The sequence below is a fragment of the Hemiscyllium ocellatum genome, chromosome 21, assembly GCF_020745735.1.
Source record: "Hemiscyllium ocellatum isolate sHemOce1 chromosome 21, sHemOce1.pat.X.cur, whole genome shotgun sequence".
Classification (NCBI taxonomy): Eukaryota; Metazoa; Chordata; class Chondrichthyes; order Orectolobiformes; family Hemiscylliidae; genus Hemiscyllium; species Hemiscyllium ocellatum.
This window is the reverse complement of record NC_083421.1, coordinates 46,044,054-46,062,631: the sequence shown is the minus strand read 5'-3', so window position 1 is coordinate 46,062,631 and position 18,578 is coordinate 46,044,054. Positions and strand designations below refer to the sequence as shown.

The following is an 18,578-nucleotide window of genomic DNA, read 5'->3' as shown; positions in this document are numbered from 1 at the left end:
TTTTACTCTATGTTCTTAACCTTAACTGGCTTCACAAAATGAATACTTTTCACCTCGTTAAACAGACCTTACATACTGAATGCTTCCAATATTGTTAAGTGGCTCTACATAATGAATGCCTTTCCACCTTGTTAATCCATTACCCTTGCCGCCAGCACACCACTGTTTACTGCAAATTCTTATCTTATCAGAGTCATGCTCAACTGAACCTCTTGTTTCACAAAACTCAAAACATAACTCTTTCCCTACTTGGTCGTACCCTGTACACTTTCCCACCTCCAAGCAACTCAACACATTCACTGAAAATACATTGCTGTTCAAAGTTTGGGAGAAGATTTGTAGCTAGGGTGCTCGTTGTTGTGATTCTGTTCGCCTAGCTGGGAATTTGTGTTGCAGATGTTTCACCCCCCGTCTAGGTGACCTCCTCAGTGCTTGGGAGCCTCCTGTGAAACGCTTCTGTGATCTTTCCTCTGGCATTTATAGTGGTTTGAATCTGCCGCTTCCGGTTGTCAGTTTCAGCTGTCCGCTCTCGGACAACTCACCAGAACGAAGGACCCGATACCCAGCATGAGCAAAACCAACGTGGTGTACAAAATCCCATGCAAGGACGGCACAAAACACTACATAGGACAAACAGGAAGACAGCTAACGATCCGTATCCATGAACGCCAAATAGCCACCAAACAACATGACCAGCTATCCTTAGTAGCCACACATGCAGATGACAAGCAACATGAATTCGACTGGAACAACACTACTATTATAGGACAAGCCAAACAGAGAACAGTCAGGGAATTCCGAGAGGCATGGCACTTATCCACAGATTCAATCAATAAGCACATCGAGCTGGACCCAATATACCGACCACTGCAATGGACAGCTAGAACTGACAACCAGAAGCAGCAGAGACAAACCACTACAAATGCCTGAGGAAAGATCACAGAAGCGCTTCACAGGAGGCTCCCAAGCACTGAGGATGTCACCCAGACAGGGAATGAAACGTCTGCAACACAAATTCCCAGCTTGGCGAACAGAATCACAACATTGCTATTCCTTCAGCGCCATGGGGTCAAACTCCTGGAAACTCCTTCCCTAAGAGCATTGTGTCAACCTACAGCACATGGGGTGTAGCAGTTCAAGAAAGCAACTAAGCACCCACCTCCTCAAGGGCAACTAAGGACAGGCAATCATTGCTAGCCACACAAAGGACTCCTACATTCTAGGAGTGAATTTTAAAACTCCTGTCAGCATACATAAACATGTGAAATACAACAAAAACAGAAATTGTTTGAAAAACTTAGCAGGTCTGGCACCATCTGTGGAGAGAAATCAGAGTTTAAGTTTTGGGTCCAGTTACCGTCCTTCAGAACATTAAATGCCAGGCAGAGATTGCCTCCAAAAATGGTTAAATGTTAACTCAGTTCTCTCCACAGATGCTGCCAGACCCAAGTTTTCCCAGCAATTTCTGCTTTTTTTTCCCCATTTCCAGCATCTGCAATTCTTTTGGTTTTATGTAAAATAAAATTTCATGCTTACATTTAAGACCTGTTTTTCATTGCCAAATCAAAACACGTGTATAAAAGCTGGAGGAAAAGAAAATAAAGCAACTGAACATGTATATTTTGTTTTCTTAATCATGACAAATCAATTATTACATCGAAATTGAGAATGCTTCTAAAAATATCCTGATTCAATTTTCATTATTCCTGGACAAAATAGATAAAACCAAATCACCAAAAAGATTTACTGTTATCCCTGATAGTAGAGGAATTTTCTTTGTCAGAGATATCCAACAGGTTAGCCACATGTGGATATTTGATAAGCTAATCTGACTGCATTTAAATTTCTTTCGTCTACTAACCACCGCTAGCATAATCAGCCATGTTTTCCAATGATTAATTTTCATGCAAAGCCTGTTAAGGGAAATACAAACTACAGTTGAGGGAGAGGGCAATAATTAAGAAATAATTAATCAATAAATATAAGAAGTACCAGTTACGATCATTCGACAAGACAATCTCAGTTAGAACATGTGCAAGGCACATGCAATTATATTTAAATCTTGTGTACTTGGTGGTCAAATTGGGCAGGATGATAAATCTATCTGAATAGATATTTACTCAGCAATTTTGTGCCCACAGATGCCCAGTTCAGGTTCTACCAGGGCCATTCAGCTCAAGTTCTCAAAGCCTTAATAAAAAGCTGATTTAAACAAAGAGGGAGTGGCTGCCCTTTCCATACTTGGCTCATGGCTGCCTTGATTTCATCAATGAGTCAGAGCAAAATTGAAGTCAATGGAAATCAAGCTGCTGGTTGGAGTCATGACTAGCATAAAAGCAGATGGTTGGAGACTTTTGAAGTCAACTGGCTTATCCCAAGATGTCATTGCAGTAGCTCCTCTGATTAGAAAATATCTAACCTATCTGTTTAAAGATGTTTTAAACACACTTCTGTAGTAGTTGGAACTTGAACCCAAGCTTTACTAGCTCAGAGGTAGGGACACTATCATTGTAGCCTCATAGGGTAGTGTCTAAGAACGAACCATCTTCAGATGCTTTATCATACTCTTTCCTTCATCATCGGGTTAGAAATTAGCATGTTTGTCAATAATTGTGCAAGCGGGTGGAACAGTGGCTCAGTGGTTGGCACGGTTGCCTTACAGCACCAGGTCACAGGTTTGATTCCAGCCTTGGGCGACTGTGTGGAGTTTGCACATTCTCCCAGTGTCTGTGTGGGTTTCCTCCGGATGCTCTGGTTTCCTCCCACAGTCCAAAGATGTGCAGGTCAGGTAACTGACCATGCTAAATTGCCCATAGTGTTAGGTGCATTAGTCAGAAGGAAATGGGTCTGGGTGGGTTACTCTTTGGGAGGTTCGGTGTGGACTTGTTGGGCCGAAGGGCCTGTTTCCACACTGTAGGGAATTTAATCGAAAGGTTCAGCACAATTCATGATACCTCAGATCTTGAAGCAGTCCATATGTTATGCAGCAAGACCTGGACAATATTCAGGCTTCAACTGGCAACTATTAAATTATCTTCATGTCACACACTACCAGACAATTATCATCTCCGGCAACAGACAATCTAGCTACCTCTGAGAAAGCGTACAGGGGATGATCAGGTAGGGAAAAAAAAAAAGAGTAGATTTTGACTTTTGTGAAAGAAGAGATTCAACTGAGCTTGACTCCGACCAGATAAGAACTTGCAGTTAACAATGGAGTGCTGGAGGCAAGGGTAATGGGTTAACAAGGTGGAAAGGCATTCATTATGCAGAGCCATTTGGCAATGTTGGAAGCATTCAGTACACGAGGTCAGCAACAAGGGGCAAAGTATCTATCCTATGAACCCAGTTAACAAGGTTAAGAACATTCACCGCATAACAATAAAGAGCTTGGTCTCTGCTATTGATACTCGTTGATTGAAAACATCACCCAATTAACCCCACCACCCCGTGGCCTAACATTTCAACTCCCCCACCCACTCTGCTCTCCTTCACCACCAGACACCTGGAGGAAGGACACCTCATGTTCCACCTCAGTACCCTTCAACCCCATGCCAGCAATGTGGACTTCACCAGTTTCCTCATTTTTCCTCCCCCACTTTACCCCAGTTCCAACCTTCCAGCTCAGCACCATCCTCATGATCTGCTCCATCTGTCCTACCTTTACCCCAACCCCAGCCCCAACCCCTTCCAGTTTATCTCTCCACCCAGGGGCTCCCAGCCTCATTGCTCATGAAGGGTCTTTGCCCGAAACGTCAATGTTCCTGCTCCTTGGATACTGCCTGACCTGCTGTGCTTTTCTAACACCACTCTAATCTTGACAATTAATATGTATGTTGCCTTATCGGGGTGCTCCTTCCTGTAAAATGACTATCTAGTTCATTGAGAAACCATTGTTCGAGAGAAGACTGTGCACATGGGCGATCGTTCTTTCTCCCTCCAAGGCCAAGAATAAAGATGGAGGACGTAGAACTGTGCTTGAGCATCTTGCTTTGAATACGGTGGTGGAAAGGGGGGGGGGGGGTTACAGCTGACCAAAGTCTGAACTGGCTCAGCCATGTAATACCACATCCACATGAGCAGTTAGGAGTTCTGTACTTAGTAAGCTGCCTCCTCTTTTCCCCTGACAATGCCTGCCTGCCAAATGAAAGACCACTTGATTGACACTCCCGTCCACATCTTTCAACATTCCCACCCTTCAGCACTGATGCAGAGTGGCAGCAGTGTACACCATCTACAAAATACGTTGCAGCAACATAGCACGCTATTTGGAAAACTCTTTCCAAACATACAAGCCACACCACCTCAAATGGACAAAAGCAGATGCATAACTGATGATAGATGTGAACCCCAAAAAGTAAGATATTCTGTTTCACTGGCTTATCCTAGTGCTTAGCGGCAGTGGGAATTCAAAGGGTTAAAAGGTCCTCTATTGGAATGATTGTCAAATGTATTTGACTGTTTGCCTGTCCAGTGGCAAGCAGAGACCAGAGATCACAGCAGGAGTCTGGCTACCCCTGAACCAAAGATACTCGCTTTTTGAATAGGCTGGTCAACCCTGATCAGACATCCCACTAAACTACCTCCAGTTTCCATTCAGATACTTCCGTGCCAGTTAACAAGAGTAAGTGAAGACTAATCACACTACTGATACTAAAACCTATTATCTACCCCTTTATCACGTAGCATGAGATTCAGAACAGTAGTCACAAGTTTCGGTGAATGGTTTAATATCACCTCAGGAAGGCAGTGATCGCCAGCTATTGAGTGTGAGAAAAAACACATTGTTAATGAGATTTCTATTCTGCCCTGCGAGGTCAGAATCCTTCATATCAATTATACTCAAACAAGGTATTAAAAAAATGCTGTTTACTTGTAACGTTCTGAGATTCATCAGGGAGTGCCTCCACAAGACGACTGCCAGACACCTTTGGTGGCACTCTGGATTTCTCCCACAGTTTTCAGAAATGATGTGTCCAGGATCTGAAGCTGGTGTCATCCGAAATTTACTTTAACATGACAACGCCGCCACATGCAAAGTTGCCTCTAAGTCACAAACCAATCTGACTCAAAACTGTATCATCGCTCTTTCACTCTTTTCTGGATTAATATCCTAAAACTCCATTCTGAGCACTTTGGGTGTACCTACAACTCAAGGAGTACAGTAGGTCAGATCCCCACGTCTCAAGGGTAATTTGGGATGAGCGATGCTAACTGGCCTCTGCATTGAAACTAACATTTCACAACTGAATAAAAATAATAAAATGTATAAATTCAAGTAAACATACATGTGGTGCACTACACACAAGGTCACATTTGTAATATCAACATAGGCTCATACAAAACATTTCCAAAGTGCAGCATTGAAGTGACAGACTAGATATCTGGCTCAAGTCTCCAAAATGGAACTTGAACCTTTGTTTCAGAGGCAACTGCCATATATGAAATTACTTTGAAACAAATGCAACATGAAGCATAACCATGTACATGAAGACTTATTTAAGTGTATTGGCAGTTTAAGTGCAGATACAGGAATTTTTCAAGGAAATAAAGACAGAATATACAATAAAATACATCCCAAACCAACAAATCCTGATCCAGATGCCCAAATTTGCTTCACACGAACATTAACATAAATTGATTTCTTATGTGTAAACTAACAGAAGCTCAATTAAATATGTACACAGGTGTCACATGTGCCAATTTCTCACTCATATCTTTTTAAAAATAAGAACTTTTCTAGCACCATGCCCTGCTGGTTTCCTCTGACCAGCAAATAACAAGAACTTATTGCAGATGTCCTTTAAATAAGCTCTTCAGCTCCAATTTAACAAGAAATTGCAACATTAATTGCTTGATGAAAAGCTTTAATCCTTAAAATGCTCCAATATGTCATTACATACCTCTGGAGCATATGGGGCTTGAACCTAACTCCATGCTCAGAATAGGGTCATCAGCATTGTGCCGTAACAGCCCATCATAGCATGTATATACCCAGATTCACAAGTTTCAGAAGTTTGGAGTCTAGTATTATCAGGATAAATTTATCATTTAACTGATCACAGGTGATCAGGTACCATTATCTTTACAATAGTCAACCTCACAAACCAAATTACCGCAAGAAAACAGATTTATCATTGGTGGCCACTCACGGACAATGACGACTCTCTTTCACTGGCGAGGGAGTCCTTAGGTGGCTAGAAAGACCAATGCAGCTTTCGCAGACTGTTCCACCAGCAGCAGGTGCTACCACCTGGAAGGTGGTACGTGGGTAGTTGGTATGGTAGCATGGTCCTCATGGACCTCCCTGAATGACAAGTCTAGAGGTGCTTGATGCCTTCCCAGATGCTCTTCAGCTTTGGATGGTCTTCGATGGTATTACTGAAGTGCTTCCTCTGTCCACCTGATGCTTGCCTGCTATTTCAAAACTGGAGTAGAGCACCTACTTGGGAAGTCTCATATCAGTCATACAGATGACGTACCCAGACCATCTCAGCTAATCAAGGGTGGTCAGTGCCTCAATGCTGGACATGATGGCCTAGTTAAGGATGCTGATGTTGGTGCATCTTTCTGCACATTGGTGGTACTGCTCCCAGCGCCTTATGTTGTCTGCTGTAAATAAAGCACATCCCACAACCATATAAGATGGTGAGTACTACCACAGCTTTGTAAGCCGTGATCTTGATGTCAGATCTGATGTTGTTGTCCTTGAACACTTTTCCTCAGGCAGCTGAAGGCTCTGCTAGCACACTGGAGGCAATGCTGGATCTCTTCATCAATAGCTACTTTGGCTGACAGGATACTCCCACGGTATTGGAAGTAGTTAACATTCTGTAAAGTCTCCCCATTAACCTTGATGATTGGGGGTTCACTACACAATGGCAGGGAGGCCAGGTTGGTGGAGGACCTTAGTCTTTCAGATGTTCAGGGTGAGACACATGCACTCATATGCGCCCAGTAAGATGCCAACAACGCTCTGGAGTACATTCTCTGAGACTGCACATACTCAAACATCACCTGCATACTTCAGTTCCATGACACTGGTTGGTATGACATTGGTCTTGGCTTGAAGGCAGCAGAGCTTGAATAACTTCCTGCTGGTTCTATAAGCTAGCTCCACTCCAACGGGGAGCTTGTCAGCCATAAGGTGAAACATCACAGCCAAGAAGATTGAGACGTGTTGGAGCGATGACACATCTCTGCTTGACATCAGTCTGAATGAGGAATAATTATACCTTTTTCCTCTCTACTCCAGGCTCCTGTCTTTCACTGACTTTAAATTCATAATTGCCACCAAACATTCTGCATATCACTGGCACTCCTGACTTGCAAAGCACATTAACTGTGCTCTGCTTCTCCAGAAACAGAATAAAAGAGTAATGCAATAGTGGAATGAGATATTATAGTATATTCAACAGTTCACTTCAAGTTAAAAGATAAACATTCTGCAACTTAAACCTACATTTTGCTTTAAAACTCATCCAAAACAGTATTACAAAAATGAATCAAATAACAAATTGTCATAATGGTACACTTAAGAGTACAGCTGTAAGAACATATTACCCACTTGTCCACATGTGCAGCCCTGAAGACCAAAAGGAATAACATTTATTTATTAAAATTATTGACGCAAAAATGAACTTAATTGCAACATTGAGACCATAAAGTAAGCAACACCTCCAGCTTTTTCCTGCAGCACAATAGGACATTAAATGCAAAATAAACATGAGAAGTAGGTTTCAAATATAAAGTTTTCAGATTCATCCAGTAACACACTTTTACAAATATTTAACATGAAAAACAGCAACCTCCCTGAACCAAATGGTATTTTTTCTTATATAAAAGATTGTTGGCTCGAATGAGGTGTAAAAAATACTGGGATTGCAAGTTCAGCCCAGCAACAGATGTGGATAAAGTCCATCACATGACTGGATTATGCACCCAAGTGTACAGTTGCTGCAAATGAAATCAAGATGAACAAAGAATGGACACAAATAAATAAGTTAAAAAGAATTCCTGCCTATGAGGATTTTCTGGTAAGAAATGTTTACAATAAAATAGGTCAAACAAAGGTGCAAAAATAAATTACCAAACAATGTAAGAGAAAATGAGTAGATCAAAGACAATTTTAGAAAACATTACGATGATTTTGAAATGTTCGAAGTATTTAGTAGATAAATTGCTTCACACATTATCAATTGATTTAAAGTTTAAAAACTGTCACACAATTATAATTTTGCACCATGTGCACCACTTACAATATTTTTGCCAAATTCTTCTGAATGAACAGCAGCAATTCAGCCAGCACAAAATAAACAGCAGAATATCTTTTCCTTCATTCCTCTGAGCGCTTGGCATGCAAAGAACAAAACATCCTCTGTATGTGGATTTTTCTTTTGCACAAACTCCAAGGATCACAGACCAATAAAAATTTAGAGATGTACAGAGGTTCTTATTTGCTAACCCCTACAAATATATATTCTTTGTTAAACTGTACCTAGGAGTATGGAATAGGAACTCCAATTGATTAAATTAATGTATCTGCATTGCATACTACTGACAGCATGACCAATTCCACAGTTAAACATGATTACCTTGAGCTTTTTGTAAATTATCACAAAAGAATTAGTTACTTCTTCCCTGATGCATAAAAGATAACTGTTCAACCCATTTGTAATCTTTGTCTTTCAAATCGGAGTCAAAACAGTAAAGGTTGGCAGATATAAACTAAACAATTTAAGCACCATAATAATTTGTGGAATTTTAAAACTAAACTTCACTCAGTCCAATTATTGTGCCTTTCATGAACTATCCACCCATTCTCACCCAATCATGCACAATTCCCCAATGAAGAAATGACATTCATGTCCTGAAGCTCTATAAATCGAGTAGAATAATCAGCTGCCACAGGATACCCAGTGATAGCTAGTGTAGCCTTCAATTCTTTCCTTCCATTTAACAGGTGCATGTCAGGCTTATTTCTGTATGCAACTGACTGCCCAAAGTGGATCACAAGTGTCCGTGATAGAAATTTATCATTGTTAGCTTAACTTGTATCTGCTTCCATTATAATTAGATGGCATTCAAATTCCTTATTCAGAAGAGCATGTGTTAACGTCTTCCCCCCAAAGATTGGAAGACATTTTAATGAAGTAATGACAACACACTGTACCATCAGAAATCTCACCTTTCAGCTACAGCAATAAAATAAACCCTTCTTAGGTGGGTGTAAAAGATTTCTTGCCACTTTCTACAAAAGCAGAGGCATTCTCTGGATTCTTTTCAATGCTTAATATTCAACCAATAAGACTAAGAAAAGCTTTAATATAACATTTGTTTCACTGCACTTGATTGAAGTTTGCTGTGTTAAAACAGCATCTATATTTCTTAGATTATAACTATGACATTGAATCCAATGGACTGCATGAGGAATGATTTTAAAATCCCACTAGTTATTAAAGGTGCTAAAATTGAAGCAGAGTTTAGCTTATAGCTGCCAACGTTGGCTCTGGATTGTCCTGAAGTCATGGAAAGTACAGCATAAATGTCAGTTCTCTCATTTAATATGTCAACATCCTGCATATGAAGTATAACTTTATTGTGAAAATTTACAATTTACAGATGCAGAATGCATGACAGACAATAACAACTCCAACATGGGCTAGTCAACACAAAAGGTTTGGTCAGTCCCCAATCAATGTTCTCACCAATCACTAACTAACATCAGAATTCTGAGGTACAAAATGTAGTTAATTTAAAATTTTCTTTTTTTTAAAAAAAAGAACTTTCAACAATGTTTATAAAAAAGTTGGAAAGAACCAAACCATTCCCTGTTATAGCAGTGGATGAATGAGCCCCATGGAACACCATCAGTTTTACTTCAATCAATTGTTAGAAATAATTGAAAATAAGATCTCTGTCTGCCCAGTTACCCTTTCTTTAAGAACACATCAGCATCTATTTTGTATCATCTTATGATTTACATATTGTTAATACCATCTAAACAGGCAAAACTGCAAATCCAACTGCATACTGCACTGGAACAACAAAGGAAAATCTAGCTCACTTGCAATAATGCAAATCTTTAGCTAATGTCATTAAAAGGACATGAATTATATTTAAAATATTTAATTGATCAAATTTTCAAACTGAGTATCTCACCAATACAAGCAAGCTCATTGCCAAACCTTGGTTCAAGATAAATACACCAACAGTTGCAACAGAAATAATTATAAAACTGGAAAATAATCCACATTTCCTTCCACATCAGGGAAAGGATGATTACCTATGCTTCTAATACTCACCACAGCAATCCTAACTTATGCTTTATCGGTGCTCGATTCTGTGCTGGGATACAGGGAGAATATGCAGAGTTCACACAGACAGGGAATCTAATCTTTAAAAAAAACTAAGTGTGGAAACAGGTCCTTCAGCCCAACAAGTCCATATCAATCTGCCAAACAGTAACCCACCCAGACCCATTCCCCTACTTCCTACTAATGCACCTATCACTATGGGCAATTTAGCATGGCCACTTCACCTGTTGTCCAAAGGTGGAACAAAACCTGGGTCTCTGGCACTGAGTGGCAGCAGTACTATACACTGAGCTGCCCACTGCTATGCTTTGGTTTTATTGGGTGTCAATGAGACTGCATCTGGAATACTGTGCACCACACTGGTCACCTGGTTTAAAGGAGCAAAACAAAAGAAATTCAGGTGACACAGGATTCCTAGGCTTGTTCTTTTCCAATTTCAAATGCAGAAATAACAGCAAATTACACAACAGTCTTCTGGAGATTAGTTGAATAATGGAGGGAGTAGCATAGATATTTTATAATCAACCTGTTCAGAAATGTTATTACACACCTATGAAGCAGATGGGACTTTAAACTATGCCTCCTGGCTCAGAGTTATGAACACTACCACTATGTCTGAGCCCTTGGATGTAGTACACTGTCCAATAATTAATAGCTTTCATTTGTTCCATCCAGTTGGTGAAAGTTGATAATGTTAACTTACTCATCACTTTACCTCAGTGGAAAGGCTATAATTTAATAAATACTAAATGTAATTGAAATATGATAATCATTCCTGAAATAAATCAGCAAAATTATTCAAAATGACGAGAATTGTGGAACTTGGAATTCAAATGCCATTAAAAGCATTTTGTTTAAGGGGAAGCATCATGTCTGTGTGGAGGAATGAAACAAAAAACAGGTTCTGGGCAAGAGGTGAAGAGGGTAATTAGAAGCAGAAATATTCTTGGCCTATTGAGCTGAACAACAGTTCTGTACAATTAGTTAATTTTTATTCATTCAATTTAGTCAAATATAAAAAGATTTTCTGTAATTATGGAAATTTGCTGGGTATTACTTCAGTTGTAATTGCTCATGTTAAAAGATGAAATGTACACAAGTATTCAAAAGAAAACTAGGTAAACATCTAGGTACGATATTTAACATAAGACAAATGCACAGTAACACTGCTGGGATTTTGATATCTGAGCAGCTGAGATAATAATGAAACTAAATCACTGAAATAAGCAGTTCATGGTTAGAAGGAAGTTTATTTGCATTTGTTAGCAGGTTTCATGCATTCAGGACATTTCAAAAGTGCTTCACAGCTGGTGATACAACTTTGGAAGTTTAGTCATTGATGTGTCAGAAATTGTGGCAGCCATTACATGCACAAGGTTTCACAAAGCTTTGGGAGCAATGACCGATTTATCTGTTCGATGGTAGCGGCTAAAGAATGCTTGTTAGCCAGTGTGCCAGAAAGTTTCCTGCTTTTTGAACAGGATTGGATTTTTTTTTTTACTATTCACCTGCAAAAGTAAACCTAACGTTTTTGATCACTTCCGAAAAGCAGATGAAATAGGCTATACGGTGAGAGCATTTCAGTCATTAACCTGCAGCTTTTCTTTGTTCGATCATGGGGCTGACTTAAATTTAGCAGAATCTCTGTGCAAAAGATTAGTGGCCATAGTTAAAAATTATTAATCTACAAGACTGATTAAACTACTGCAGCATTGTGCAGATAAAATCATGGATGAATAGAATTTTAGGTTTTAATAAAAATTGTAATAAACATTTTCATTTCAACACCTTTTCCATTTGTATTTTTCTCTTTACAGGGTAACAGGGATAAGATAGAGGCACTGGTCTGGGTGAGAAGCTCTGCAGAGGGTCAGTGTGGACTTGATGGGCCAAATGGCCTACATCACCACTGTAGGGATTCCGTGATTCTACTTTATTCCATTATATCCAAGTACTCTTATGATGAATGACAACATTGCTTGGTAATTACTTATTGTACCTGCACATTACTAAACTGTTGCAGTTCATGTCCTACGATACACAGGTCTTCTGCATCTCAGAGCTCTGCAATCTCTCACCATTTCACTCTTCCTTCCAAGGGGTTCAGGCACATAATTCTTTAAAAATCATTCATGTTGAGGTTGCACAGGTCATTGGTGAGACCTCTTGCAGAGTACCGTGTGCAATTCCGGTGGCGCTGTTATAGGAAGGATATTACTAAACTGGAAAGGAATCGGAAAAAATTTACCAGAATGGAGGGTTAAGTTATAAAAATAGGCTGGGACGTTTTCCAACTGGAGTACAGGAGGTTGAAGGGTGACCTTATAAATGATTTTTGAAATCATGAGGTGCGTAAGGTGAATAGCAAGGGTCTTTACCTTTGTAGAAGAAGATTTGTAGCTCAGGTGCTCGTTGTTATGGTTCTGTTCGCCGAGCTGGGAGTTTTTGTTGCAAACGTTTCGTCCCCTTTCTATAAATACCGGAGGAAACATCACAGAAGCATTTCACAGGAGGCTCCCAAGCACTGAGGATGTCACCTAGAAAGGAGACGAAACGTTTGCAACAAAAACTCCCAGCTCGGCGAACAGAACCACAACATCTTTACCCTACGGCAGGGAAGTTGAAAACAATGCAGCATATTTTTTAAGGTGAGAGGAGAAAGATTTAAAAAGGAACACAAGGGACAACTTTTTGTTTTTTTTTAAGAACACAGTGGATAGTGTGTGGAATGTACTACCAAAGAAAATGGAAGATGCAGGTACATGTCTAAAAGATATTTGAATAAGTACATGAATAGGAAAGATTTGTAGGGTTATGGGCCAAAGGCAGCCAGGTGGCATTAATATAGTTTGGGAACATGGTTGGTGTGGACCAGTTTGACCAAAGGGTCTGTTTTCATGTTGTCAGGCTCTATAAATTGACAATTTTACATTTTCCCATATTATACTCCATTTGTCCTCTCTTCGCCCATTTATTAAATCTATTTATCTATCTTTGTAGCCTCTTTAATGCCTATTCACAACTTGGTGACCTACTTTTGACTTATCAGCAAATTTGACAACTACACATTGTATCACTTCAAGCCATTTTTATAAACTGTTGAGATCTTTCACTGATCACCATAAAGTCCACTCATTTTAATTTTCCAACCTCAAAAGTTTTCAATTATGCTTGTTCTCTTCTTCCTATTACTGGTGATGCTGAAGGCTGGGTCTGGGTAAACAAGGCTTTCTGCTTTCACTTCAGAAGTGGGACAAGAGGAAAACTTGATTGGAATGGAAGATTTGGACCGAATGGTCTGTTTCCGTGCTCTGTAACTCTATAAACAAGCAACCACTTTCACAAAATTTTTTTCTCAAAGCATCTGTAGATCTTTCTCATTGATTACCTGAAGGTTACCAGAGCACAAGGTTAGTTTGTAACAATGAGAAAACTAGAATGCCAAAGGATGATGACAGTTCATGCAGGACAACTAGTCAGTTGGTCCAGCCAATTCATAATAGGGTCAGGCTAAGTCCATACGCACAGAGCTAGGATGCGTCCTCAGACAAGACAGATCTTCACAGCAGGGTGTGGGACTAATATGGATGGATTTTCAATACAATATGGGCAGATAAACATTAAAAATCAAAATTTTAAAAAGTGTATGCTTACTTTGATAAATAAATTTTTATATTTGCAGCTAATCAGACATTGAAACAAAATGGAAAATTGTTTCTATCAAATGGCCAATTCCTTTTGCTAACTATTTCGTAACTCTGAAAAGAATATGAACAATTTATTTGCTGTGTGGAGTGCTTTCTCATCTGTCCAGAAAAAAAGCATTGAGATTTATGCCAAGATATTTTAGTAAGTCAGTGCACTCATCTCACAAGCACTGAACTGGTTCATATTTAACAGGTCACAAAAAATGCAAGATCACCAGAACATATGTATTTACACATTTACAGCTGTTTGGTCAATGCCCTTAAGACACTGATGAGCATTGCTGACATGCAGAACCATGCAATGTCAATCAACAACACTGATGCAGGCAAAAATGCCTAAGTGGCAAAATTTTGTGGGAGAAATAGGCTCAGTGCTGAGGTGCAGGAGGTTCTTCCGAAGATCCGTCAACATTGTCACACTTTCAATATTCAAGGACCAACAATAGAATTGAGTTGTAATGTCAGGTAAAGACAAGATTAAGCTCAAGTAAGTTTTGTAGCCCAACAGTTTTCATTGTCAAGACCTCCATTTGAATAATAATTACTGTGAAGTAAAGAATATACAAAATGTAACAAATGAGTTCTCTTAATGGTGTGAAATTATCCTGTAGTTGAGTTTTTAGGTCAGAAAAATCCAAATCTGTACCAGGTACCTATGAAGCAATACTCCACAGAGGAATCAAAATTCCAAATCCAGAAACAAAAACTGCAAGAATAAGTTTAAAATAAACACACAAAAGCAGAAATAGCATCAATGGAAAAGTGTTTGAGAAAAGAAATAAGATGACAACAGAAAGGGAACAGAACAGTGCACTATTTTGCACACAGCATTCCAATGTTGTACAAATAGCACTGCTACTTCTTCAAACTGAAATGGTCTGATGACATATGCAATGTTTATGTACTCTACACCACCATAAAAATAGCTCAAGAGACAATTAGAATCAAACCAGCTTGATGCATCATTTGTGCTTGTTGGATTTGAAAAACTATCTGAACCTGGATTTTTGCAAAAAGTTTAAGTTGGTTCACTTATTTTACAGTTTGGCACATGTGCCAGTCTTCCATTAAGTATTCAGCAACTACATGAATTAGGCAAACTGAACAAAATTTAGAGCCAGGTTAATAAGACAATGCTCAGATACTCAACTGAAAATGTTTTTTTTTAAAAAAAAGGCACAACTCTATATTTGCATGTCAGGGCCATGAATCTGAAATGAGAAGTGCTGAATAGAAAGTATGCCTAGTAAATGCAATAGGGAAGTAGAAAAAGAAATTTATTTTACTCAAGCTCAACATGTGGAACTCAATACCACTCTGTAGGGGAGGAAAGCAGCTTAGGTATTTCAAAAGGAAATGAGACCAGCAATTTAAAACCTGGGATTCATGGACCTTTAGCAGTCTGTGAAAGACAGGCTGAGGGGCAAGAATGAAACATAGCCACAATGTGTGTGGTTACTGTCATCACATCAGATAGCAGGATGTAAGGAGAGGCAGGCAGAGAGAAGCAGGTACACCCATTTTTCTAAATGTTCTCACTGCAAATGTGTGCTTTTTAAAAAGCATTAGAACAGTGTTTCCATGCAGCACTCTCCAATACAAATGTATGGTTGAAATTAAGATTACTAATCTATTTGAAAAAAGGTATCAATAACCTAAAACTTGGAGAATCATTTGAAATAAACAAGTATATGGGAGAGAAAAAAAAATTAAAGCTGAAAAGGAGATAGAGGGAATGGATTATGGCTTGTGTGGAGCATTAACACCAGCACAAAAATACTTTCATTTATATAGCATTTTTCACAAAATCAGGATGCCCCAAAGCACTTGGCAGCTAATAGTCATTGTTATCATGTAGGAAAATCAAAAGTCAATTTGTATACAGCAAATATCCACAAACAACAATATTATATTGACCTAATAGGTTCACGTGAATCTGATTGAGGGATAAACATTGGCCTGGACTTGGACCATAACTCCCTAGCTCTTCTTCTAAATAGTGGTGTGAAATTTCTGAAGCCACACAGGGTCTCAATTTCACATCTTACCCAAAAGACAGCATCTCCTACAGTGCAACACTCCCTCAGTACGACAATGAAGCATCAACTGAGATTTGTGTTTAAGATCTGGCCTGAGTCTTGTGCCCACAACCTACTAATTCAGAAGTAAGAATGCTATCAACTAAGCCAAATAGCTTCAGAGATGGATGCTGGGAGATTTTATGCAACATGGGTTTTTAGGAAAGCATTCCAGGTGGTGAAGACATTACAAATGAATAAGCAGAGAGATGAGAAAAATAGTTAAGTGGAAGCCAAATGTAAATGTTTCATAATCTTTACAAATGCCTGACATAAAATGGCAGTTCCAGTTTCTAGTGTTTGTGTTGCAGTGATGACTCAATCCCAATTGTAAATGCCTAAAGTTGACTCAATGACCTGAGGGAGTTCAAATACTGCGTGAATAAGCTATTGCTTTTTTCTACGTTTAGTCTGTCCCTGGACATAGTATACCAAGGAGCTGGTGTACAAGGTTACACTACTAGACTAAATTGGTCGACTTATTGCTGTTTTCAACTTTTTTAAAACATAAATAGAGCTGAGACAATTGAGTAACTGGGGGTACAAGGATGCTCATGGGTGAATGCATCATTAAGAACAAATATTCTAAATTCACTGCACGAGAAAGGAACAAATACATCAGTAAAACTGGAAACTTTGAGCAATACAATGCTGATGAATTGGGAAGGAATGCTGATCAAAACATGAATGACGGATCAACATCCACTAAAGAATGGGATAACCACTAGATAGGGAATGGGGAGCATGTAAAGCAAATTATGGGCAGCACGGTGACTCAGTGGTTCGCACTGTTGCCTCACAACGCCAGAGACCAGGGTTTGATTCCAACCTCAGGCGACTTTCTGCGTGGAGTTTGCACATTCTCCCAGTGTCTGTGTGGGTTTCCTCTGGGTGCTCCAGTTTCCTCTGACTGTCCAATGATGTGCAGGTCAGGTGAAGTGGTCATGCTAATTTGCCCATAGTGTTGGGTGCATTAGTCAGAGGGAAATGGGTCTAGGTGAATCGGTGTGGACTTGTTGGGCCGAAGGGCCTGTTTCCACACTGTAGGGAATCTAATCAATTGGCTTGAGGCTGAAACAAATCATGCCAATATTAAAAAGATATTAAAAACAATTTAAAGATATTACATTTTTGGTGCACTAAAAAACATCAATTATAAAATCACAAAACAGCATACACAAAATTGCCCTTTACTTGTTTTTTTTGTGTAAAGCAATTCCAAATACTTCATTTTAATGCACTTCTACATTATAACTGGGAGTGCTTTTAAGAATTCATAGATAAAAAACACAAAACAAATCCATTTTTAAAGATGAATACAGTTAGTCAATGTTGGGAAAAAACTATTGAATACCACTATTGAATACCACTCCCTACCCAATGTTTTAGTAAAAGTACTAATTATAAACAATAATACCTTTATCAAAATAAAGAATACACTCAAAATAAAGTATTTATCTTAAGATCAAAAAATCACCTATTGTTTTAGTTAAAGCGTTACTAACAACTCACAACTAACTGTAAGGAAACGTCAGGAAAATTACTGCAACATAACTCAAGATCTCTTGATACTTTGCTTGTCGTACTACAGAAAAGTAGGAAATCTAAGTCCTAGAAACATAATCAATAAAACTCTCATGTTAATCATACCGCACGCAACACAGAGGGTGTGCAGTTTTCGAATGAGTGGTGTCAACTACAGCAGTTAACCTCTGCAGACCTTCCCTGGCTCCGTACTAAAGTGAGGCAGCAATTCTCCTCCAGGTTGCAATGAGAATATTAAACAGGTTCACGAGCAGACGTCCACGCACTTTCGACTAGGCTAATCTCTGAGTCAGTGTTTAGGCTCAAGAAAAGTACCTTCGACGGAGAAGCTGGGCAGGGGCGATAATAGCACCTAACGAGTGGGTTTAGCTGCGCCCTTTCCAGGGGCAAACACTATCCGGATACCAGCCTGCGCTCACGGACCAGCTCCTCCTCTGCCTCCGCCTTGCTCTTTGCGGCTAGGCCGCAGCCTGAGCTCAACTTAGTCACGGTAACGCACCAGAATTAAACCTCAGAGCCAGCCCATTCCCAATCCCTCAAGTGGAGAGACTCACCGATCTGAGGAGGGGAGGGCAGAAAAAGACGCAGAACTCGGTAGAACAGATTGCCAGTGATGCCTCTCCTGGTTTCCTCCGACATACAGTGGCCTCCTTCTCCCCCGCTCTCACGGGCCCAGCACCAGGTCAGCCAGTGCGCACGCGCCGCCAGCCCTGCCGCATCCTGGGATTTGAGTTCTTTCATTCAGAACAACCTGCAAGGCAGCGCTCGGAGCGCCAGATGACCGCACCTTCAATCAGAGAGGCAAATCCTTACGGTAAAAGAGAACAACATCAGAGTAACACTCAACGCTCAACGTGTGTAAGAACAAAATATTAATTGGGAACTATTTAATGATAGACAGCTTCCCACCCCTCCCGAAACGTAAAAAGGTG

The 18,578-nt window shown here is 39.7% G+C and overlaps 1 protein-coding gene across 8 annotated transcripts in view; it reads right to left on the bottom strand.

Moving 5' to 3' along the window:
* gapvd1 (GTPase activating protein and VPS9 domains 1) overlaps window positions 1-18,348 on the bottom strand; it is a 152,668-nt gene extending 134,320 nt beyond the window's left edge. For 4 of the 8 annotated variants that reach the window (XM_060841413.1, XM_060841419.1, XM_060841420.1 and 1 more), the window contains exon 1: window positions 18,201-18,347. The gene's annotated coding sequence lies outside the window, so the exon portion shown is untranslated. Of the gene's footprint in view, window positions 1-12,694; window positions 12,800-17,961; window positions 18,010-18,200 lie in introns of those variants that run through there. The other 4 variants (XM_060841417.1, XM_060841418.1, XM_060841415.1 and 1 more) reach the window with 3 other exon arrangements.
* Between the last annotated feature and the right edge of the window lie 230 nt (window positions 18,349-18,578).